This window comes from Arctopsyche grandis, chromosome 12 (genome assembly GCF_051622035.1).
Source record: "Arctopsyche grandis isolate Sample6627 chromosome 12, ASM5162203v2, whole genome shotgun sequence".
Lineage (NCBI taxonomy): Eukaryota > Metazoa > Arthropoda > Insecta > Trichoptera > Hydropsychidae > Arctopsyche > Arctopsyche grandis.
In genome coordinates, this window is record NC_135366.1 from 25,122,067 (window position 1) to 25,148,338 (window position 26,272).

The 26,272-nt window shown below is 32.4% G+C and overlaps 2 protein-coding genes across 3 annotated transcripts in view; one reads left to right on the forward strand and one right to left on the reverse strand.

The window, feature by feature from the left end:
• LOC143919637 (uncharacterized) overlaps positions 1 to 26,272 on the reverse strand; it is a 79,671-nt gene that overhangs the window by 18,026 nt on the left and 35,373 nt on the right. The gene's annotated exons all lie outside the window — the stretch shown is intronic.
• The window catches only part of AspRS (aspartyl-tRNA synthetase), a 122,661-nt gene continuing 116,331 nt past the window's right edge, over positions 19,943 to 26,272 (forward strand). The window contains exon 1 of the mRNA XM_077442055.1: positions 19,943 to 19,947. The gene's annotated coding sequence lies outside the window, so the exon portion shown is untranslated. The remainder of the gene's footprint in view (positions 19,948 to 26,272) is intronic.

The window sequence follows — 26,272 nt, forward strand, 5'->3', positions numbered from 1 at the left end:
TTAAAAAGTAAAAAAATATTCTACAAAAATATATAAAAAATAAAATTTTGTAATTTTTATCGAGGTAAATCGATTGGCTGGACTATTGATTGGATTAGACATTGTTTAAAATTAATGATTTTTTTTTATTTAACGTTCTCTTGATACGACACAGGTTTTTCATTAGGACCAAAATTTCCAGCTCAAGGTATAAAACATTTATTTAAAAAAACTTGTCTATTTTCATCTACAATCACTCACCATCCACTGCTGGACGAAGGCCTCTCTAACACGCTTCCACTCGCCATTATTTTGCGCAACTCTCATCTATCTCACCCCATACATTATCCAAATTTCGTCTAGCCATCTTCCCTGCGATCTTCCTTTTATTCTTTTACATTCTCTCGGGTACCAATCTAACACTTCTTTTATCCACCTTTCGTTCATTCTTCTAGCCACGTGGCCCGGCCCGCCCATTGTCATTTCAATCTGTTTACTCTATCCACTATGTCCACTACCCTTGTCATACTTCTCACCTACGTGTTCCGTTTCCTGTCTTTCCTCATTATGCCAAGCATACAACGTTCTATACTTATGTGAGTGCATTCGACCCTTGTCACACCAATTATGACACAGATCACCTAAATACAATCTGCTTTAGGTCATCGACTTTAGACGAGTATTTAATTAATATTATGCATTAGATGTATTATGAGCATTTATAAGAATTGTAAATATGTTTTTGAGCTCTTTTTCCTATTATGTTGTACATTAACATTAGAATAATGTAATACTATGATTACTAAAAAATTAAATTAAAATTGTAAAATAGAAAATGATCAGTAGATCAGTAACTATTAACTTACATATAAGATGTATTTTGAACATAATTTAGTAATAATAAAAAGCTTTCAAAAAATGTCATACATACTTTCTATTATTAGTACAAAATAATAATCTATTATCTATTATTATTTCAAAAATGTCATACATACTTCTATTTTCATTTAACTTGACATAAAACAATTTTGAAAAATGACAAAAAAAGTTGTCTATTTTCATTTAACTTGGCATAAAACAACTTTCTATAATAAAAAACCCAATTCGATAATATAATAGTACCGTATTTATCGACTAAAAAGCGTGCCAGCGCGAACGTACCGCAACGCGCGAACAGACACTGACCTGCCTTAATCGCTTAATTAAAAAGCTCCAGCGCACACCATACATACAATCAACTCTCATAAACCTGCACTTATGTTCCGAAATTAAAATATGAAAGTACACACATGTGTGCATACACACGCATGGAATACGTATGCGAAATATAATTCATGGCGAATATCCGTTTCGCGGAGTAATCCGTTAAATTCGATAATCGGAGGTCGTCGGTGCCGGCGGCCAAAGGGTCAAACGCACCAAATGAGCGGCTCGGCCGCGGCCGCACAGCGACAACAAAACAAAACAAAACAAAACAAAAACAACACAAAAAGGCAGCGGCGTAACGTCTTAATTTCACGGCCGCCTCCGGAGGACCACACAGGAGGGCCAAAGCAAACATCCGACTATAAATACGAGACGGGAGGGGACAGAGATCGACAACCCACTGGCAAATATGTATGAACGGTCGTTTCATCTCATCGACACTGTTATAATATAATAGAGGTTGCTATGTATGTACATATGTATGCAGTTGCTATCTACATAGTATGCGTGTATGTAACAATAGACGAAGCTTTGCGATCATGAGAAAGTTAGACCTCAAGATTTTGACCGTTTCGAATCCATCACTGATCACTTTTACACAGTTTTTAAAAGTGTGTGTATGTGTCCGTTTGTTTTGGAGATACTTCGAACAGCGTCAATTATACCACACTTAAACTTTATATCGGTGAGTGATATATATGTATATATTTTTTTTTAATTTTGGCTTGACCATAATTGGTACCCCCCTTTACAAGTCACATTTTTTAATGAGTTTTTGGATTAAATTATCTCTCAAACCGTTTAACAAATTTGGGCTGAAGCTTTTTTAGATATAATTATATAAAATTTAATAATTTCCATCCACTAAAATATTAAAATATTTTTATCTCAGTCATTTACGCAGTAATTTTACTCTAAAGCTTAGAGGTTTTTTTTTGTTTGTCTCCGAAATATTTCAACATATTGAATTGAAATTTTATATCTATAGGTTTCAGCTCAATATCAAGTAATGTAATAAATTTAGTGAAGATTCGACAACCGGAAGTGGTAATTTACTCCTGTTCACGATTTCTTCTGCTATTTTTTCGACCCTTTAAATGTGTGTGCTCCTCACAAGAATATTCCAGTATAATCTATGTATTAATAGTATGTTAAGAAAAAAATAATAATGAATTTGAGAAACCGGAAGTGTGATTTTTTCCTCTTAGAAAAGTCAAAAATGTTATTACCACACGATTCATTCCAAACTACTGAACGTATCGAGATTTAAATTTATATTCTTTATTATATTTAAAAGTTGATAAGGTTTAGGATACAATATGTATATCGGATATTGTAACTTATTTATAAAGTATACAAAATTTCTTAGTTGACATTGTTCATTTTTTTTCCTTTTCAATGTGCTTTTTATTTTATTAAATATAATCTATTCAATTCTTTCTTCTTTGAGATAATTTCTTCTGTACATTAATTTTTTCTCCATTTTGCAGTTTTCTTAAATTCCGTTTAAATGGTGTTTCATAACGTGAGACATATTAGACATTAAATTTGACTACAATTAATCGTAATTAAAAACAAATATTTACATTTAGTCAAAATCCGTTGATCGGTAGTGCCAGTTTACTTCTTCGCTTTTTTTCTAAATTTTTTGCGATCATTTAAACAAGTGTGCTCTTCATGAAAAAAATACAGCACAATCCTTCAATCAATATCATGAAAATAAATAAAAAAAAAATGACAAATTTGATAAACTGGAAGTGGTATTTTTTTATTTTTTAAATATAGTATATATAGTTTAAGTATAATATGTATGTATGTATAGTTCAGTTTATTGCCAAATTGGGGCAACCTTTGATCTAATTTTAATTCTGAAATAAATATAAAATTATTGAAGCTGTTTGACAGGTTAATGAAGTAAACCTATACAACCCTCAACATGAGACCACCCCCCCCCCCCTTAACATATACAGTTCGAGGGTGACTTTCAACAGAGAAGGAGACAGGTGTCCAGCTAATTAAAACTCATTACCAAACAGCAAATTCAGTCCACTATAATATCAACGGTGCAATACTGCTTTAATTCAAATTCATATATGTATAATATAATCAAATCACAGCATGCGAACCCCTGCTTGACCAAAAGCACGGGACGCTTGTCAGGGCTGCATTAGTATGATGCGGTGATAGCGAGCGAGTGGCGCCTCTTCGATATTGTTCCACCTTAATTTTATTACATCCACTCGAGATTAGTTAAAATCACACACACACACACATACAAACCACTCCGATCATATGGCATCATACAATTCGCAGATCGCACATTTGAATCTGAATCAAATCGGTCCGGTCGGTGATTGATGGCGCGTTCGCAAATATGTCGGCCGGAAAACGCGTCCGGACATTGAGCGATGGCGGCCCTGGCCGACTAATATAGCCATTAAAGGTGGGTAATTTTTTAATTAAGCCAACGGAGATGTATTTATATAAACATGCTGTAAACCGGGGCCCACACACCACACGCCGTGGACCACACCGTGTTTCGGACCTACCTATCCATCTACCTCAACTCACGCATACGAACTCTCTCTCTCTCCCGTTCGTTTACGCTCTATAAGTATTATATGTATGTATGCATAATAGAAGTATAAAAGTATGAATTGGTATTTGGTGTGGTGGTCATAGGGGGTGGTGGCTTCGTGTTGAGGGTTTTTTATAATGACCAGCGGCGTGGACTAGTGGTTATACGGGTTCAAATTCAAACCGAAAGTGACACACTCAGGGTGAAATCACACAGTGATGAATGTGGCACGTGGCTATTTGTAGATAGTTTTAAACATATGTGACGTGCATGCATGGAACACAGCCTTTCAAAGCGACACTTTCGTCCTATGTCGTTGAAATTGTATGGTAGTATTTATCCTTGCTTGACAGTGGTCTATACCAAAACGACCCTTTGGACCATTTTCGGTAAAATTGTATTCTTGCTTGACAGTGATCGATGACGGTGTATCCCATATTCGTGCCAGTGCCAGATATTCCGTATTTTCGTAGCAATGATTTTCGTGTGCGCGATTGCAATGTGCGAAATAATCCGTTTACCGAATATATAGTATTAAAATAAAATAAAAAAAACCGACTGCAAATAAAAAATCTAGTTTCATTGGGTATCATATTGTAATCTACATATGTTAGTTAATTAATTTATGATAGGTTTTTTGTCGAAAAAGAGGAGTATTTTATTTTCGTCCCTCACTGAAAAAGTATCCAGAATTATTTATTTTTTATTATATAATTGTCTTGGCAGCTCTGCAGCAATGGTTTGTTCTATGTATGTATATAAAGACTAATGTTTAGTTTTATGTCTGCTATGCAAATCTACAGTTTTCAATTCAGTCCCAACGTGTTTCAGGCTAGACTTTAGATACATGTGATTCCAGATCGGAGTGTTAATAAATAAATAAATATGATGCAACTTCAGATGAAAATTTCGATCACTGATCAGTTTTATATAAGAGCACACAATATATTAGATTTCAATTGAGACTTCGTTAAATCAGGGCAACTGAATCTTTGGAACAATTCTTTAATACCAATGCCTTTTAATAAAAGTACTAATTTTACAGGAACTGTTTCAATAAAAATCAGAAAAAAATCGCAAACTTTGATAAAAAACGATCACAAACCAAGGTCTGGCCAATAGCTGACTCGAGTGGGATTCAATCCCGTGACCACTCTGCTCGAAAGCATAATATGCCAACCACTAGTCCACACCGCTGGTTTTGGGAGGCTATAAGTCCGCCCAATTTATACAGCCAGCAGTATAGCTTAAATGGTAGCGTGTATGTTCAGCACCAAGTTACCAGTGGGTTCGATCCCTCATACCGCTGGTTAGATTTGGGGGAATTTGTGACACCAAATCGATCTTTTCTTATCAGAGTTTGCCAATTTTATCTGATCATTGTTAAAACGGCTCCTCAAAATTGGAAATAATCATCTTTCCTGTTGTCACAAATCTTCTGTATTTATTGTGTGTATAATTTGTAAAAATTACGTACAAAATCTAAATCCATAGATGTCTCAATTGATTAATTCTGTGATTAAGCCTATTGTTTTTCAGCTTCTGGAAATACAGTGATTTATGTAATAATAAAATGCTGCATTGTTTATAATTAATTGTCTAGGAAGGCGCATTGGGGTCTTCCTGTCAAGCCTTCCTGGTATATATCTGTGTAAAAATAAAAAAAATTCAACAATGAAAGTGTATGCAACAATGAAAGTCTAAAAACTCAAGATCGAGCCCTCTTTATCTGCTTGGAGGTGAGTCATCGCGACGGCATAGTGTAAATCAACCGAAATACGCCACATCCGTTTTGCGAGCATATTAAAAATGAAATATATTGCATCCCATTCCATCGGGAGGCCGTTTGTTGAAATCCAACAAGTTTTGCAAACAAATAAACCGAGAGAGATCACAGTCGTAAAGATGGGAATAATAAAGTAAGTTTCAGCCGAGGCTGTACCAGAGACGTGTGACGTCATCGTCGTGATATCTAAGCCGAGAGCAGTCAGAAGTTAATGCGTCAGGATGAGACCACACAGACGGGCCAGTATCTTGACATCGGCACCGGTAATGGGGTGCAGTCAGTATTTAACACTCGTCGATGATATTATGTATATAATCATATATGTATGTATTCGTCTAATTCATAGGAAAAAAATCAAGACAATAAAATACTTATGGGTGTATAATTTTATCGAAAATAGAGACGTATATTGTTAAATTTGCATATTTTATTTCGTTTCGAATGTATTATTTCTGAGCCCGTTGATTTATGCCTTTCGTTTTATAGCGCAAATTTCCCAAGTTCTGTCCATAATATATGTGCGTCATAAAAGTGTGTAATGGAATCATCTGTCACTCAAGTCGCCTTGATTGATTGATATACGCAGAGTGAGACGAAGATATGTCATTGCGCTCGCGTCAGAGAGGGACGCGAACATATTTTAATATTATATTATATTAATATTACACCATACGAAAAAATCGTACATGTGTTTTTAGTGTCAAGTTTTATTGATTGTTTATTTATTGTGTTGGAATTAATTTTCGTTGTTTTTTTATGGTTTGTTTATGGCGGAGTGTGTGACACGTGTGGTGGCCTGCACCAAATGTCATTGTCAGTGTTGTACATATTATACATTGCTTAATTAAATTTGTTTAATCCATATGTAAAACAGTGTGGAATCAGATTTCGTAGATAAAGTTTGTAGTCGTTTATAAGCAGGTCTATTTTCGATGGTTGCAACTGCGATATCAAATGAAAGGTACCAAGCCATAACGTTGTAAGTGCCACATAGGGTCAAATGCGGTTTATTCATGATTTGTTTATTTCGTTTACTTTCACCCTCATTTTTTTTTTGAAATGCGACTTCCTAGGGGTAGAAACTTGAAGTAGTCATAACGTAGTAAGTGCCATATAAGTTGCACTGTCAATCGTAATGTCAATTTAACTTCAACTGGATGAATATTGCTTAAGAGATGATTTACATCAAAAAGCTGATGATATCTTCGGCCACCATGATCAGGGTAGCATCTGTGAGGTGAGAGAGACGTAAGTTGTTTAATTGTAATTATAAAAGTGATACATACAACGCTATTATGGCACTTAATGATGACACAAATAATTGATTTAATCTCTTCCAATTGGGAATCACAGGGATATTTTGTATTTGCAGTTGGTTGTTATTTATTGGAATTGGCTTTAGGTGCAAGACATTCCCTTATTTGTTTTTTTATAATTGAAATTTTTATTATCTGCTTCTATTTTAAAGCTTTATTGTTGTTTACGATTGTTTTAAATGAATTTTGGTTTGTGTATACATATATTTTTATTTTGTCATCACTAATTTCTATAGTTATTATTTTGTTTCTTTTCTGTTATATTTTTGACCATTGTGGCGCATTAGGAGTTCCTGTAATGCCACAATGGTCCAAAATTTAAATAAAATAAATACAAAAATAACGTAGTAAGTGCCTTCTAAGTTGCACTGTCAATTATACTGTCAGTTTAACTTTAACTGGTTGAATATTGCTAAAGAGATGATTAGCACCAAAAAGCTAATGATATCTTCAGCCATCATGATAAGGGTAACATCCGAGAGTTGAGAAAGTTTTTATATAAGTTGTTAAATTATTATTATGAAAGTGGTACATACAACGCTATTATGGCGCTTGATGACACAAATAATGGCATTTAAAACGTTATTATTTTTTTTTTAACATCTAAGATGTATTAATTGCTCATTGAATGATTATAATACCTCGCTGAATAATTATAGTTTATTAAAAAAATGTCGCAAAAATGAATTTATACATTATTTATTTATTTAAGCAGTTTAAAGTCATTTGAAACGATATGGTTTGGCACAAATGTTGAGATGTGGAAAGTCGGATCTTTAGATAGAATTTAAACAAATTGCAATGCTTTGGTGATTCAGTAAATGTTTTAGTGGAATCAAAAAATGGGAATTAATTAAATTTAATGATTAATCAACAATATTCAGGTACTAAAATACTAAACTTACACCATAAAGACGGATGTACTTGACTTAATTGAAAGCTGTTTAGTTGTTTCAAAAGTATAAAGCAGGTGAATTATACACATGCGTACTTTTAACGTTTATAGTTGACTCAATTCAAGTATCTTAATAGTATGTTTGTATATTAAAATCTAGACAAGACATATCCAAGAAATCAAAAACCCAGATTTTAAACCAGAACCTTTTAGACACTAGTTTTAGTAATTCATACAAAAGAAAACATCTTATATCACAAGTTTTCAGTTACGAATTGGTCATACAATTAATGCATTCTAAGCATTGAAAGTCCCTGCATAAGTCGTATCCGTTTTGAAAGGCTGTTAGACACCTATAGCGACTAATGAGACCCAAGAGGACCTTTCCCAAGGGACTTCACAACATCATAATGACGCAGCAACCCTCGAAATCAATCCACATTACATACATATGTTGTATATTTACATGGCTAGTATATTAAAATGTCTCACAAATTTTGGCCACAGCATTCGACACGATCTCTACAAACCGGCCAGACAAAAGCGCGATGCTAAAAATTTGAATTTGAATTCTGCATCATACATAGATCAGGATTTCGGTAGGCAATTCTGGGAACCTTATGGGTTACTCGGATATCCTTTATCCGGACACATTGTCCCACTCACGTACGAAACTCGCATAATTCAACCTTATAATCGTCATGTTTGGAAAAACGTCGGATTTTGCACACAGACCACACACACGCACACCGTAAAAAAATAAAAAATACATAAAAAGAAGACGGGGGAAAAAAAATATCGGCGAACAGGAAATAAGCACATAAATCTACATAAATAATTTACCGCGGATTTTATTGAATTTTTTTGCACCGTATTGTATATCGCGTCCATTACTCACCGTTGAACATTGCATTAGGTTTAAACATTTCTTTGAAGGCGTATTGATTCGATTTTAACAATTCAATAATGTATATATCGATAATATAAAGATGAACACCAATACTATGTAATGAACCAATGAACACCACCATGCAAATCTACAGTTTTCAATTTAGAATCGTCGAATTTACTATACTTACCCATGGAGTAACATATTTACCTATACATACATAGATATATTTGAAAAGTTTAATATTTTAAATCTATTCTTCCAAATTTTACCCACCCGAGCAACGCTGGACAATCCGGTCTGCTATGAAAATCTATATTTTGTAACGTAAGACCCCTAAATTCGATACATACTCATGGTACTTATGTACATAATTTTGACTGGTTATAAAATAGCCTACGTGATTTTTTTACGTATAATATATTTTTATATATTTAATATATTTTTTCAACTTTCTGTTTATAAATTCTATTATGTAATGTTTTCAAACAATGTGTTCACGTGTTAAATCCCCGCTTGGTGCTGCTGGCCAAATTTGTATGTGACTCCAGGTCAATCGCTTCCTATCAGAGTTTGCCAATTTAGCTGATTTTCATTGGAATGGTTTCAAAAAATTGGCAACCTTTGTCTCTTGAGCTTGAGTTTTTAGCATCTCGAATTCGCTGCTCTACAAAAATGCTGCAAATTTCAATTGTATACATACATAGATGTCTCTATGATGCTCTGTAAAAATTACTCCATAAATTGTTTATCGATGTTTATCAATGGCCAGGAAGCACATTGGAGTTTACTTGTTAGGCCTTATTTTATTTACATATTGTGTATACATATTATGTATACATATATAAAATATATACATATGTAAAATAAAATAAATAAAAATAACTCGGCTAGTCTGCTATGTAAAGATAAGTATTTTTGTCTGTCCGTTTTGCAAATCTACAGTTTTCAATCCAAATTTAACGGTTTTTGGAGGGTCGAAGCTTAGCATCAAGAGGCCGATATCCATATGTATACATATGTACATGTTCATTGTATTTCCCACAAGAAGAGTGCCCACAAGAGTGTTGTCTGTGGCTTTTATTTTTATTTTTATTGTTTTTTTTACTACTAGCTCTGTGTGAGCAATATTCATGTGGGTAATTCTCTTGTGGGGGAATATCGATAGAACCGTATTTGTATTATGAATGCATTTACCACAACTACAATGTATGTAAAGATGAATGTTTATTTATTTTTTGTCTTCTATGAAAATCTTAAGTTTTTAATTTAAAGCCATTGAATTGAGCATACTATACCGCTCATGTAAATTTTGATATTTTTTGAAAATGGTCTACTTTTTCTTTTTTTCAGTCCGAGCAACGCTTAGCAATTCATCTATTCGTATTATTATTTAAAAGTGGGGTTATTAAGATATCATTTGAGAGATATTTTAGACCAGGCGTTCGGATTAGATCTAAACCGCGGATCTAAAACCGGATTTATCTGGTGTCTGCGCATGTGGACACCTCTAGATATAGACATAAGAGATTTGGACACGTCTGTGTACAGACGGACTGACGTCAAAAGCGGCTCGGCATGTCAAAACATTTCAAAACAAACTGTCAAAGTTTCATCCGAGTTCCGAATCGAGTCGTAAAAGCGCGCGAAATTTTCACCACACCGGAAGTGAGCTTTCGTGCCGTTTAAATAGGGCTTTTGACGCATCGATTAGATTGCATTTCGTTTACGTTTTGCAAAACGTTTTCATTTTGTATAAATTGTTTGCAATTTTCAATTTTGACAGGTATGAATGGGTTGTAGTTAAAGTTGTGAAAAGTCACTTTTCTTTGAAAGCTTTTCCATTCAATAGTCGAATATTATTACTCAATGCTTTAATTTTGATTAAAAGTACCAAAATATGCTTTATATTTTACATTTAGTTTATAAAAAAAAAAAAAAAATATTTTAGCATTTTTACTATATATTATGATTGTGTTTTTTAATTGATTAGATGACCGATTGCGTAGAACATTGTGTATAAAAGTTAATGTTTGGAAAAATTGTGAAATAATGCAAATTTTGTGATTTTTTCAGGATGCATATTGATTTTGATGTGTTTTGAAAACCGGAAGTGATTGTCAGATAAGCGTTGATTTCGTTATTATTTTTTTGTGAGTATTTAAAAAGTGATTGATTGCAATCAACGATGTGTCGAAGTATGCATGTGGAAATAAACATAATGAAATTCTAAATCGGTTTTACGAATAAAAACAAAAATTTTAACGGAAATAATGCAATTCATACTTTGAATTAACCTAATTTTGGATGTAATTTGTATTCATTTCATATCAAATTATATTGATTCGTATACAAAATCATACCCATTTAATTTTAATTGATTTTTAATATTATATTACTAAATATAAAAATTCCAAAAAAAGAAATGCCAATGTTAACTGATGTCGTATAATTTATATTACCCATCCATTAATTATATTGATGTGGAAACTTCATATAAAACTCACAAATTGATGCTTCCACGTAGGTATATCGGTATTGAAATGGATTTTCATCGATGTTTACGATATAAACACACCTTTAGAATAAATCACAATTAAAAGCTGCACTGTCAAGTCAACAATCAAACACCTTGAGACACAAGCGAGTCTATTTTAAGCTTGGAAAAAAATATAATTCTAAAGGACGAAGTCGTATTATGTATTATTGAACGTACGAATCTTTTCCATGTGGCCAAAAACGAAATTGATTTACGGCACGTACGCGAAGCTAGCATTGTGCAGGTGGTGTGTACGGGTATGTTTATTTTGAGTAGGATTTATTTGTGAATAAGCCACGGACCCCACATGCACAAATTAATGTTACCGAATGAGAACTGTTTGTGTACAGATGAGGTAGATGGAGACGGAGGAGGATGAAGAGAAGGCGATCTGCTTTACCCACACGACACGAGATATCCCCGAATCAATCTCGCGTAATGGAGCGTAAATTTCACCGGTCAAATGCCACGTTCGAATTTCAAAATTGGACCTCGAACAAAGACCGTATCTTCCGCTTTAATATGCAATTAAATTCACGTCTCGATCGGTTTCGGTGTTCGAACTGTGAACGAAATTCTGGACGCCGATTAAGACTTGTCGGAGAATATTCGTGCCTAAAGTTTGCATGTTGTGTGGTATAAATTGTAAGGATTAGTGCTTTGCGAGGATTACGAGTGCAATGTAGTTAAATTTGAAAGGTCTCATCCTGTAATTGATGATTTGAAACGTTGATGTTTACGATATTATCTCAATAAACATTGCGTAAAGAAAATGTACGATTGCATATATAAAATTAATGTATCAGCAAATGTATACGCAAAAATCATTAAATTTAATAGTAATTACGTAATATATGTATGTATGTTATTATGCATGCTCAAATAAATTATATCTATATTTATTTGAGCATGTTATTAAAATTAATAGCAAAGAACAATGAAATTTGTAGTTTGAAAATTGTATAATTTTGACAGTCATACTCACATCAACACCACTTTACGTTTGAGCTTTCAAATGATAATATTTATGAATGATAAAATTGCTTATAATATAATATAAGATCATTAAATGATATCTACATATTGTTAATGATTCTTAAAAATATTATTTATATATTTTTTACTTTTAAATGAGGCTTATTTACTAACATATTAAGCGATTGCATAAGTTCCTGCCCGTTTTTCACATACATTTTTTAGCGATAAACGGGCACGAACTTATGTAATATTTCAATATGTTTGTAATTTGTTGTCATTACTGTAAAGCCCGGACCCTGAGGGGGCTGTATATTGTTCAAATGTTGTAAATGCATTGTTAAGGGTTTGCCGAACCTTTTTTAAAACGGATTTACAACAATTGAAAAATAAACAGCACGCTTCCGGTCCTACCTCTAGTCATTACCAACTTTATGAATATTTTTTGCAGAATATAAAAACAATCTAAAGAAATTTATCGATAGTTAACAAACAGTGGATTGTTGCTACTGTTGCTCACTATTATTAAATTTTATATGTTTCGTTTTATATTATAGAAAAATAGAAAATCATATTCAAAATATCAAATTTATTCATTAGCCTAGTTCCATTAGCCAAAAATTGTTTATTAGTTTGTTTCAAATTTTGTTATTTCAACTCAAACTAATATATGTCTTAAATTAAAATTAATTAATTCTCGATATTTATTGTCATGCGTCATTCGTCTGGCTGTTTTTTAACCCTTTCACGACGCGCCACCGCATTCCACTCGGGAGCATTATCCCGTACATTTTTTATATGTAGGTACACGCGAGACTCTATGGCCTTTTTTATGGGGATTTTTTACGTATTTACGAGGGTGTTTCCTTTGTATGAGACGTCAGAGAGGACGACCTCCAACGATTTGATGTCTTCATCAGTCCGTGGACCATTAACCTACCAAACCAATAATTACGCGCATATGTACCATGACGCATACGAGTTGAATCTTATTCGGAATACACCTACCCACTGAAAAAATTCCAAAAATTTTCCTCGTATTTGTAACTTTGTATGGGGTATTTTTTTATTTATTTTTTTTATTTTAATATTTTGTAGGTCCGTTCCGTACCGTTGCAATCGATAAGTGCTGTGTAATTTTTGCCCAGCAGTCGATGGCTCGACTTTGAATTTGCATATACCTAAAAATTAGCACTTTCCCACAAATAAAAAAAATGCATATTATGCGCACAATCTCACTTTATGTTTTAAAGTGGAAAAATAGACTGTATTAAATGATAAATATATGAAAATGATTAAAATGATTAATTGCTAATAAACAAAATGAAATCGTATATTTTTAGTTAAGATCTAGATTAAGTAGATACATACTAAAGTAAACACATTTACACAAATTGAAATATTTAAAATTAGCATAGAACTCTAGATAGAATCTTGAGATAAGAAACAGACAGCATTATATAAAAAAGTTCAAAAAGAAGTAAAATTAAATTCACTATGATGAGCTTTATACATTTTGTTATAGGATTTATCATCTTTCATCTTTGATAGACCATCAATTTAGAGATTTTTCTGCAGAAAAATTGGCGAAAAAGTCTAGCAATATTTAAATTGTAGCAACTTTAGTTGTAGCGTCTCTAGCTACGAAAAATGTAGTAGTCTCTATTTCCGATTTACAGACTCATCTCTACGTGGATGATCACCCTTCACCCAGGATTACAACTAAGTTGAGTTTTATCAATTCAAACTCCTTCTAAAGAACACAGATGAATTAAAAAAAGTATATAAAGTAGGTGTTATATAAAATATTCCATTGAACTTCAATCAAATTAGAAACTTTGACCTTTCAATTAACAAACAGTTGCCTTGCAGACCACCGTCAATTGTGTTTGTCACTCAAATAAATTAAATATAGATTTTAATTTAATTATTTTGAATTGGTAGCGTGTATGTTTAGCACCAAGTGATCAGTGGCTTCGATCCGCCATACTTCTGGTTAGATTTGGGGGTATTTGTGACTCCAAATCGATCGTTTCTTATCAGAGTTTACCAATTGTATCTGATCATTGTTGAAACGGTTCCTCAAAATTGGCAAAAAAATCATCTTTCCTTTTGTCACAAATCTTCTGTATTTATTGTGTGTATAATTTGTAAAAATTATGTACAAAATCTAAATCCATAGATGTCTCAATGGATTAATTAAGTAATTGTTATTTTGTGTTATTCAGCTTCTGTAAATACAGTGATTTATGTAATAATAAAATGCTGCATTGTTTATAATTAATTGGGGTCTTCCTGTCAAGCCTTCCCGATATATATCTATGTAAAAATAAAAATAAAATAAATAAAATATTACAGCCATTCACTATCCAATGTTGGAAGAATGCCTCTAAAATCCGATTCCATTTGTCTCCGTTTTGTCTCAACCATCTCATCTTACTTTTTTTTTAAATTTCGTCCACTTATCATCCTTGTGGCCTTTCTTGCACAATTTTTCATTCTTTCAAGTACCGTTCGAGCACTTTTTTTCGGCCTTTGAATATATGTATGTACAAATTAGTGCCAAATATAAAACAAATTGACCCACAATGATGAGCGCACCCGACGACGACTGTTCGTAAAAAATGAAATAAAAATATATAAATTAAACCCAAAGGAAATAAAACCGACCAAAATACTTAAAAAAAAAAATGAGCTGCGATGTGATGTCTCTATTAAAGAAAGAGGTCTTTGTGTGCGCAAGAAGACCCGCGGCGCTCGAAGATGGATGGGTGTATAAAAAACGAAACGCACCGTTTACACGCGGGTAATGTCCTCTAAAAGGACACGAATGTCCTCCACTCCTGAGCAAAGGACCACCGTGGGCAGCGGCTCTCTATCTCTCTCTCTACCGGTCTTAAATGTCCAAAACCGAACCTCGAGACGACGACACTTGAAATCGTAAATCCCCAACCTGATAGTGATTATATAGTATGTATGTATATATATGTATATACATATACAAGCATATGTATATATATATATATATATATATATATATATATATATATATATATATATACATATACAAAAAAAGGAGGTACTAATTTGGCGAAAGTCATATCCTTATTGGGGATGTGATACACAGTTGAATACTGACGAAAACAAATCAAACAGTTCTACTTTTTTTTAAATTGATATTATTTAAATCACATTGTGCAATTCTTAGCATGTCGATTTTCAAGCAATTCTGTGTTTTAATACTTATTAATTAAAAAATTATTACGATATACATATATTGCAGGCTGAAAAGTACATACATATATGTACATATGTACCTACTTACTGAATATTTTATTTTATTTTATTTTACGTAGATACTTATGTATATACTAGAAAGGCCTAAGAGGAAGACCCCAATGTGTCTTCCTAGACAATTATTTACAAATTTTGCAGCATTTTTATTGGATGCGGTGCATCCGCTCTAAAATCGCCAGACAAATTGAACGACAGATTAACGGACGGCTGCTTTAAATGCAATTCTCGTCTTCTCGAATGATAGATTGCACATCAGATGACGGGTTACCTTTCGATGTGCACAGATGCAATTATTAAAATGGTAATTATTAAAATTGAGTTGGATCTTTCAGGCGAGTTTAATTCGATAAGTTTCGAATCTTGCCTTATTAAACTCGCCAGAAAGATCCAACTCAATTTTAATAATTGCAACTGTGCACATCGAAAGGTTACTCGTCATCTGATGTGCAATCTATCATTCAAGAAAACGAGAATTACATTTAAAGCTGCCGTTCGTTTATCTGGCGATTTTAGAGCGGATGCACCAAGCCCATTTTTATTACATAAATCACTGTATTACGAGAGACTGGAGAACACGAAATTAACAATTAATTAATTAATGAATTAATCCATAGAGACATCTAAAGATTTAGGCTTGTAGATATTGTACATAAATCAAATTCAGATATTTGTGACAGTGGGTAGGATGATTTTTGCCAATTTGATGGAGAAACCGTTTCAACAATGAAATCAGATAAATTGGCAAATTCTGATAGGAAACGATCGACTTGGAGTCACAAATATCCAAATCTGACCAGCAGTATTAAAGATTAGCATGGGATCGAACCCGGTAACCTCTCGCTGCTAAGCTCAGAGCCATACTGATATTGTCTTCAAATTATAATTAATCGATTATTCCAAAACGTATATATACATACATATATTTACCATTATATTACATCTACAGAATTGCTGGAGTTGGTCACTCTATAAACGGACGTGAAATTTTTACTCTTAATGTGATTCGAATTACTTTCAATCTTATTGAAATGAAATAAAAAGTACCTACATATGTACATATTTAATTAAACGTTAAAGAATTACAGTGAGTGAGATTGTATGTTTGTATATACACAAATACATAACCAGCAGCGTGGTCTATTGGTGAGTATTGAATTATTTCGTGCTTGATGTCACGGGTTCGATTCCCACTAAGAGTCTCGTTGTTGGCCAGACCTTGGTTGGTCGAAGTTGATCGTTTCTTATCAGAATTTGCCAATATTTCTGATTTTCATTGAAACGGTTCCTGTAAAATTGGCTTTTCCTTCCCAATTTTCTGTTACAAACCTTGAGTTATTGTTATATCTCAGGTTTCGCCAGATTTCTCACCATAGATGTCTCTGTGGTTGTTTATCGAATGTAAAAATTCCTATTTTTACATGAAAAATGTTATTAATCGTATTTATACGATGTTTGTAATATCTGACCATAGATGTCAGGTGTTGTTTCTATTAACATGTGTATGCAAGTAATAATTATGTATTTAGTATCTCGTTAATTATGAGTTTTCAATGTCTTGTAATAAATTAGCCATAGTGACGACCTGGAGCTCATCTTTGTAATGTCACTATGGCGATATTGTAATAAATAAATAAATACGTATAAAAGGAATGTTTCATTTCTCATTATTTGATAGTTATGATGGTGAACCTATAGATAGAAAATAATGTTCAAATAACCGCATCATTGTAATAAAAAATATACATGTGATGTAATTATAATATTTATACCTCTCACCTCATTTCATTTAAATATGTAATATAAAATCCAAAAATTAATTCGAATTTGAACCACATGCATACATATGTATGTATTTACCACAGTAAAATACACATCCGAAACTTCAATACATCACATCAATTTATTACAAAGTCTCCCAAGAGATTCGCATAATTTGGCCGTTCATATCGACCGTAGTAAATATACCGTGGAATTTACATACAAACATACATACATGCACGGCACAGAGATAGAAAGTTCGTTCATTGTACAAAGTCCGGTCGCGAAAGAAAGGATGCGCCAAAAATGTCCGGCAATAAAATAAAAAAAATAAATAAAAAAGTGGAATTCGTACCCGTTCCTACGAATCCTACGAAACCGACGTGTCGGGTGGGTGGTCGGCCCCGTTACCATTTGTCGTGTCCGAACGAAGAGAGCGCCTCATTGACAACGTACCAGCTGGACCACGGATGCTGCACGCCCCTGTAGGATTCGAATCCTATATTTGACGAATCCTACATAGAATTTCATTTTTTGAAAATAATTTTTCAGTTAACCAAAAGGATACACCGTTATCGATCACTGTCAAACAAGGATCCAATTTGACCGAAAACACCCCAGAGGGTCATTTTGGGGCGGAGTGGGCTGGGCATTCCATGAATATGTGCAAAGCGCGGCCCATTTTTTTTGCATGTTAAAGTACCAAAAAAAAAAACCACGTGCCACGTTCACCACTGTGTAATTTTGCCCAAACTGAACGGTTTCAAGTTTATTCATGAAAATATAGTGTTTTCAACCCCAATACCCACATCTAGGATATTGTTCTTTCGATGACCAACCAATACTCAACATCCTTGAAGAAATATGTACATCTGGCAGTCGCAAAGATGATAGAACATAAAAACCTAACTCTATGCGGACCGAGGCTATACCTGCTATCCCATTATTTCCCTAAATTATAGTTCGGGTGTGTTACAATAAGACAACCTAAATGCATTTTAAAAAGTACCATGTCTTGTTTAGTATTTTTTAAGGAATATAATTTTTTCGACTCTCGTTTCTTTCGGCCACCTTTATATTTCAGCCGCCAGTGTGCGTTGCACACATTTGTAAATATGGCAGGCGCGGCCCTGTAAGTACTATTTAAACTCATTAATAGAATTTCGTTGACTTTCATTGAAGCTTTTCATTTTTTATATATGTACAATCAAAAAGCTTCTAGAATTGACTCAAATAATTGTTGAAGCCTTATTCTTATATAATATATAATTTCGAAAGAGACTTTGTAACTATGTATGTATGTATATAAGGTTTGTTGGTAACATCGAAAACAAATCAAAGTTACTATGACGATGATTCGATATGGTTTCGATTCAATATATGTATATTTTTGACTCAACTTGCTTTTAATTTTTTTATATACAATCAAAAAGCTTCTATAATAGCCTCAAATAATTGTTGAAGCCTTATCCTTATCTAATATATATGTAATTTCGAAACAGACTTTGTAATGCAAGTATGCAAGGTTTGTTGGTAACATCGAAAACAAATCTACAAAATCAAAATTTTCTATGACAAGGATTCGATATGGATTCGATTCGATGTATATATTTTTTTTTCGATTCAAATAAATTTAATACAAAAAAAAACAAATGAATATTTACTATTAGATTCGTCATGTTTAAGCTGGTTGTATTGCAAATACCGAGCGAAGCCGGGTAAAACAACTAGTAGTTTATAAATACATTAGCTGATTTACTTTGTATACCATGACCGATAAATAGCAATTCTAAGCGACTATAATCAAGGTTAAACCGCCATCAAACTGATAGTACACGTGCACAAATACAAAGGTCATTATTTTTAATTCCACGAGTCACAAACTGGAATCGATTACCTCCTTTCGATCGCAGATTACAATACGGTCCACAGTTAGCGCAATAATTGCGCATCTTTCGCTATGCATACACCATTAAAGATTAATTGAAAAATTGCCGTATCATTTGGACGTGTCGAATTGGCGACGTGTAGGATTCGAGTCGACAACCCGAACCTGGCCTTCTATGCGGTGGTCCATTCGAAAAGCTAGACAGGTATATCAGTACAGATTGTTCAACTTCTATTTTAATTATTGGTATAATTCAACGGCACGGGATGAACCTTCACGTAAATCCAACATACAAATTTCTGATCTGAATAATCGCGTCAATTACTTAAGCATATTCAAATTCACCGAGAAAAGAAACACATTTGGATGATGTGGGCTTTAGATTATATTCTTATATATATAAATGTTTGACGTAGAACCGTGTCTAATAATGAGTATTGTATAGAACGCTGTTTGCTCGGCATAACGATGAAAGACAGGAAGCGGAACACGTGGATGAGAAGTATGACGAGGGTAGTGGACATAGTAGATAGAGTAAAAAGATTGATTGAAGATGACTCCACCTACATACGTATCTATGTACATACATACAAGTAGACTAAATAAAGAAACGTACGAAATTAGGATGGAGTGCATTTAGACGAATGAATGCGGTTTTAAAATCAAAAATGCCACTTTGCCTGAATAAAAAGACATTCGATCAATGTATTTTGCCATGGATATGAAACTTGGACATTGATCGCCAAGTTGCTGCACAAAGCGTAATACACTCAAATAAGTATAGAACGTTGTATGTTTGGCATAAAGATGAAAGACAGGAAATGGAATACGTGGGTGAGAAGTATGACAAGGATAGTGGATATCATGGATAGAGTGAAGAGATTAAATGGCAATGGACGGGCCGCGTGGCTAGAAGAATGGACGACAGGTGGACAAAATAGGTGCTTGAATGGTACCCGAGAGAATGCAAAAGGATAAAAGGAAGACCGCAGGGAAGATGGGTGGACGAAATTAGGAAAATGTGTTAGGTGGGATGGATGAGTGTGGTGCAAAATAGAGATGAGTGGAGGCGTTTTGGAGAGGCCTTCATCCAGCAGTGGATGGTGAATGGCTGTAGATGTACATAGTAGTAGCTGCAACACCAAAACAGTGTTTATTTACAAATATACAAAAACTTGACTTTTAAAATTCAACAGTTAGTTTAATGATTTACAGTTATGTAATCCACAGTACTGCGTTAAAGCTATACAAAAAATGTATAAAATTTTGTCCTTTAAATAGCTTTAATATACGAAACTATTGTTCACGCTTTTGAACAGTAATAACTAGTTGGCCCGCTGATTTAAAGTCAATCCGCAGTATTGCGTCAAATTTATGCAAAAAATGTATGAAATTTTATATGACGGCTTATAAATAACCGTAATATACGAAACTACATTACTAATGCTTTGCTTAAAGTTACGAGTAAAATTTATAAATCCACGTACATATATAACTGTATTGAGTGAATCTATTGTTGATTCCAATAATTTTTACAATAAAAATGTACAAGAAAATAAATCTAAATGTAAAACATCAACTATGATGCAAAAAAATTTATTTATTTTATTTTATTTATTTAATTTAATTTATTATTATTTTAAAACAAGAACAACAATAAAATGACCAGTGTGACCTGACAGGTTGCCCCAAAGCGTCACACCGGTTATGCTTATGCTTAGAAGACACCTGGTTTTACGTTTAAACGCGACGGGTGAATCTATTTTGATATTTTTTATGTGGATTGATCCAATCCAACGCGTTATTAATTAATATTATAATTGGACAAGTTACTTTTGTACCGTGGTGTATTTTATATGCGACTCTGTCTTTTTTTAGCCCACACACGCTGGTGAATGACGAACGTCGTTCGTCTCTTTCGCGGGCGAATTTGTTGTTTTGTTTTGTTTGTTGTGTTTTTTGTTTATTTTTTACATATTCTACTTATTGTTGTTGTGTGCTTTTAAAAGCTCACCATTGAATAAATTCTTGAGGAACCTCGTAATGACTTCATTTAAACAAATGTAGTAGGATATGGATTTTTTTTCGACTTGATAAAATACCCCACAGTCATTCTGATGTGAGACGGTTCACCGATAGCGCGGTAGATTAATGGTTGCACACCATGAGAAATAATAACATTAAATTCTTACAATATAAATAATATAGCATTAGATTGATGCGATTGTTATGTCTCTTATTGGGTATTTTTTTAAACGATGCTTAAAAGCGTCCTTTGACATGCTAATGAATTCAATTTAAAATTGTGAGAGTATTTGCATATTTATTTGCTTATCTTCTTGCCCAGCAATTATCTATAATTAATTGTGTTTATTTTTTTAAGCATTAAAATTGATAGATGTTGAATCAAATAACGCCCTGTCTATTTATTATATTATAAAGGATTTTTTTTATTGCATTTTATACGTATAAATTAACTGTATTACAATTTAGATACAATAAAACCCTATCAATTTCGAAATGAGACAAATCGCTTATATAGATATATATGCAGAAGCTTCATGAAAATATTATCAATATTTATCATAACATGTAAAATGAATGAATCTCCATGATAAATACCATTTGTATAATTTCATACTATGTCTGTGCAATGTATATCACAATTTCCATTTATGTATTTTCGATAATATTTTTATAATAAACTGAATTATTTATAAAGCAATAGTAGTATTTTATGAAATGTTATATGTATAGTATTTTCGAGCACGATAAAATGATATAAAAACATCAAACACAGTCTACTACTACTAATTTTCATTTACGTGTAAATTTTTTTGGAAAGCACTTTATACAACACCTAAATAAAAATTAAAAACGTGTATGTACATATGTATGTATAATATATATCGTGTTCTATAATATTTATATATCATTTTTTAAGAATAAAATATTGTCAGATATAAATCTATACACTTTAGAGAAAATTGTGAAATTGTATGTTAGGTTAATATCGTTATATTTAAATCAAATTTCCTACCTAGACATCCGCTGGATTTTAATGAAAATTTTATTTCATGCACTTACAAGTGTTTTGAACAACATTCACGAAGTTAATTAAAATACTCCGAGCTATACTTGAAATAATAAAATCGTGTAAATTTTCTAAAACGCGCGCCTCAAACGAGTGCGGACGAATAAGCGTGAAGATTAATGTCTACGATCTCAGATTTCAGGTGTATTTATTGCGTGTTTGGCTTGAAGAATGGTCGGCAATTACGTACGAAACTCCAGACGACCTATTTGATTCCCAAGAACCAAAAACGAGAGAAAAAAAAAGCACATATATAGAGATCGGTGACTTATATGGGAAAAAAATGCGACCACGTCTCTCCGTGCTTAGCATAATTATGTTGATGCAATCCTCACCGAATTTGTCGCACGTCATATACATATTTAGAAAATATAAACTCAGCTAACCCCAAAGAGGCAACCCTCTACTGTATTTGTAGCGCTTAAGTGATTGAGATTGCGTTTTTATGCGGACGAATAATCGTCCACCCCTCTCTAGGGTTTTCGCAATAAACGGTTATGAACTCGCCAGCTTTTGATACCCTCTTCCTGTTTCGCGGTGTCACTGAAAAACCCTCACAACTGTTACTGGAGCCTCGACAAAACACCCACTAGACACCATTGGGGGATGTAATTGAATACGACCCTTTTATTTCCGATGCGCATCTCAATTCTATTCCATATAAGTATACAGCTAGGTCCACCCCCCCTAGCTGTTTAACGGTTTGAATGTTTTGTGAGTTCGCTACTTTTCGATTAACTTTTTGCACGCTTTTGGTCATTAAAATAAAACAAATTTTATATCATTGTAAAGGACATATGGTAAATAATATAATAGCATTTTCAACTTTTGTTATGTGGTTAAAAATTATGATAATTTTGGGATTTAATTACTTCATAGTATAGCTCACTACGCATGAGCTTCAATGAATCGTCATTTTTATAACTATCAATGTTTTAATTTAAATCTGAAAATAAATATTCATAATATTTGCAAGCTTAGTTTTATTCTAAATGAATCAGTGCAATAATTTTGTTTTGCTTTTTTACGATTTGAATTTGACTATCTATCATTCTGTTACTACATGAAAATGAATTTTGTTTGTTTGTTATTCAAATCTACAGTTTTTTATTTAGAGCCATCAAAATTGATAAACTATTTCATCTATACAAGGACTGCCTCTAACCTTTTCTAGTATGTACTCTTCTAAAAAGTATTATTCCAATAGTGAGGATTATGGCAAAAATGAGGTGATACAAACGAAAGTGATGTGTATTTATGATTCAATACGATTACAATACTGACTTTAAATCATAAAAATTAAAATATTTTTATCTTTTAATTTATACCAGGAAGGCCTGACAGGTAACCACAATGCACGTTCCTGGCCAAAAACATTGTACATTTGATACAAATATTATTAGTATTATACAAAGTGAATAAATACATATCAATTAACAACCACAGAGACATTTTTGGTCAAATTTGTAAATTTGAAGCATTTTATACAATTCAGCGAAATTCTAGATTGCTGAAAACTCGAGATTTTGCGAGAAAATGGGTAAGGTTGCCAATTCGATGGAACCGTTTCAATGAAAATCAGATAAATTGGCAAACTCTGATAGGAAACGATCGACCTGGAGTCACAAATCCAAGGTCTGGCCAGCGGAAACCAGTGGGATTTGAACCTGTGACGACTTTGTTCAAAGCATTATATGAATGCTAACCACTAGTTTATATATTTAGCCTGGATAATATAATATTTGGAGTAAAGTAAGTACATACATATACACGTAAAACGACTACTTAAAAATAGCTTTTGAAAGCACAAAAGCTCACACGTTGCACGCTAGCTGCAAGTATTCGGGTATCAATTGACTTTATAGATCGTTCGTAGATAAAAATTTAAATTATAGTAAAGTATATACAGAGTATAAAAATACACACCAAACTCTTCATAAACCATAGCAAAAGTGAAAGACATAAATTCCAAAAGCAATGCGCAAAATATTATCAGATTTTCCTGGATCGTGCACCGGAGCCATTAAGCCCGGCCGTATATATTCGAGTCAATATCCAATTTGAGATTCTTAAAAAGCACGAAATTTCGAAAGGGCGTATCTAACCTACACATACATAAATGTTATGTCGCGCTGTCAATAAAATACAAGTGAAGCCATAATCAAAACCCACGAGACAACTGTGAAATCGGAAACTCGTCCGTGGTAACTACACATACCAGTATACATACATACATACATGTCTATATATACAGCCAGAATAAGTCACGAACGACTAAATATAGCGAAAATCGTAAGTCTAAATTTTGACCAGACATGCGAGCAGAGATTGGTACCGATTACATATTTATACACTTGCTCTATACACTCCGCTTATTTAATTGTATCCACCCCTCTCGATACGGTTGCTGTGTAAATAGATTTTTTGCTGAGGGGTGGATCGGCACTAACAACAACAGTTCTTGTATTGGGAGGGTGAATCGATGATGACCTACCCTCCCACCCACCCACTCGCCCTTTGCTTTCTGACGTTTCTGCGGAACTATCTTGCCTCCCCCCCCTTCAAGTGTACAGTTCGTATTCAAGAGAGGAGGGTAACTTTGCAGGAGATTGCTTAAACGCTTTAGACAGATTGTCTGGTGAGGGGGTGTGAATTTTTTAAATTCAGGGCTGACTGTCAGGTTTAATTTTTGTTTTTGATTATATATGTAATATAATAATGTGTGTTGATGATTCACAGCTTGAAAGATTATATTTTATTTTAATGTACATACATATATATTTTAATGTATCTCATTTTATTATGACGATATTTTTTAATTGAAATTAATCATCATTTCGTTGAATTAATCGATTTGTCCATCTACAGTTTATTGTAAAAACTATTTCGAACAAAAATGGAAACGACTTTTAATTAATTAATTTTCTAATAAACTTTCTTTGGGCAAATTATTATTAAGACCTATATTTGTACATATATAATATATGATTTTTTTTAGGTGATTGTTTTTAAATTCAAACGTGTCAAATTAAGAAAAATCATTTATTACATATGTACATATTTAGATCGCAAAACATGATTGAAGTTTTTGCCATATTGGTTTTATTTAAAAAAAATGTAATAAACATTATTATTATATTATATAAATATTCATCATTGTATTTAATTTTAAATCGTTATAAATATGAATATTTTTTGTTTGTCCGCTATGCAAATCTACAGTTTTCAATTAAAAACCAATAAATTTAGTACTCAAACTATAAAAATTTTCTAAATAGTATTTTTTTTTTCCTTTTTTATTCAAAGCCCACTTATATATGCATATGTATGTACACAATAAGTATTATAAAAACATAATTAAAGTTCAAAAAAAAAAAAACAATATTCTGAAGTGAAATTATTATTCTTTATCGTACATAAAAATAAAGTAAAAATGATGATAAAAAAATTAAGTTTGATTTTTTACAATATTTTGAGCATAAAGTGAACAAAATTATTCATACAAAATAATATATAATAATATATATATATATATATATATATATATATATATATATATATATATATATATATATATATATATATATATATATATTGTAAGTAGATAAAAATTATTCAGGAAAAAATTAAATTAATAAAATCTATATATGTACATATGTATGTACGAAAAACTCGACTAGACCATTTCTATACTTATTTATACAGTAGAAATTCAATCTTTTTAATTATATGTATTATATAATAAGATCATTTGCATCAAATGCTGATAAAAATTAAACACAAAAGTCATTTAGTCTAATGTATATTTCGTATTTTAACAATGTCGAAAATATATACATATATGTATATATATATATATATATATATATATATATATATACATATATATATATATATATATATATATATATATATATATATATATATATATATATATATATATATATATATATATATATGTGTACATACAAACACATTTTACTAACTCAAATTTATCACTCGTACAATAAAAACAAAGCAAACGAAAAGTTTATATTATACCTATACGAATGACATTTGTTCACATAGGTAG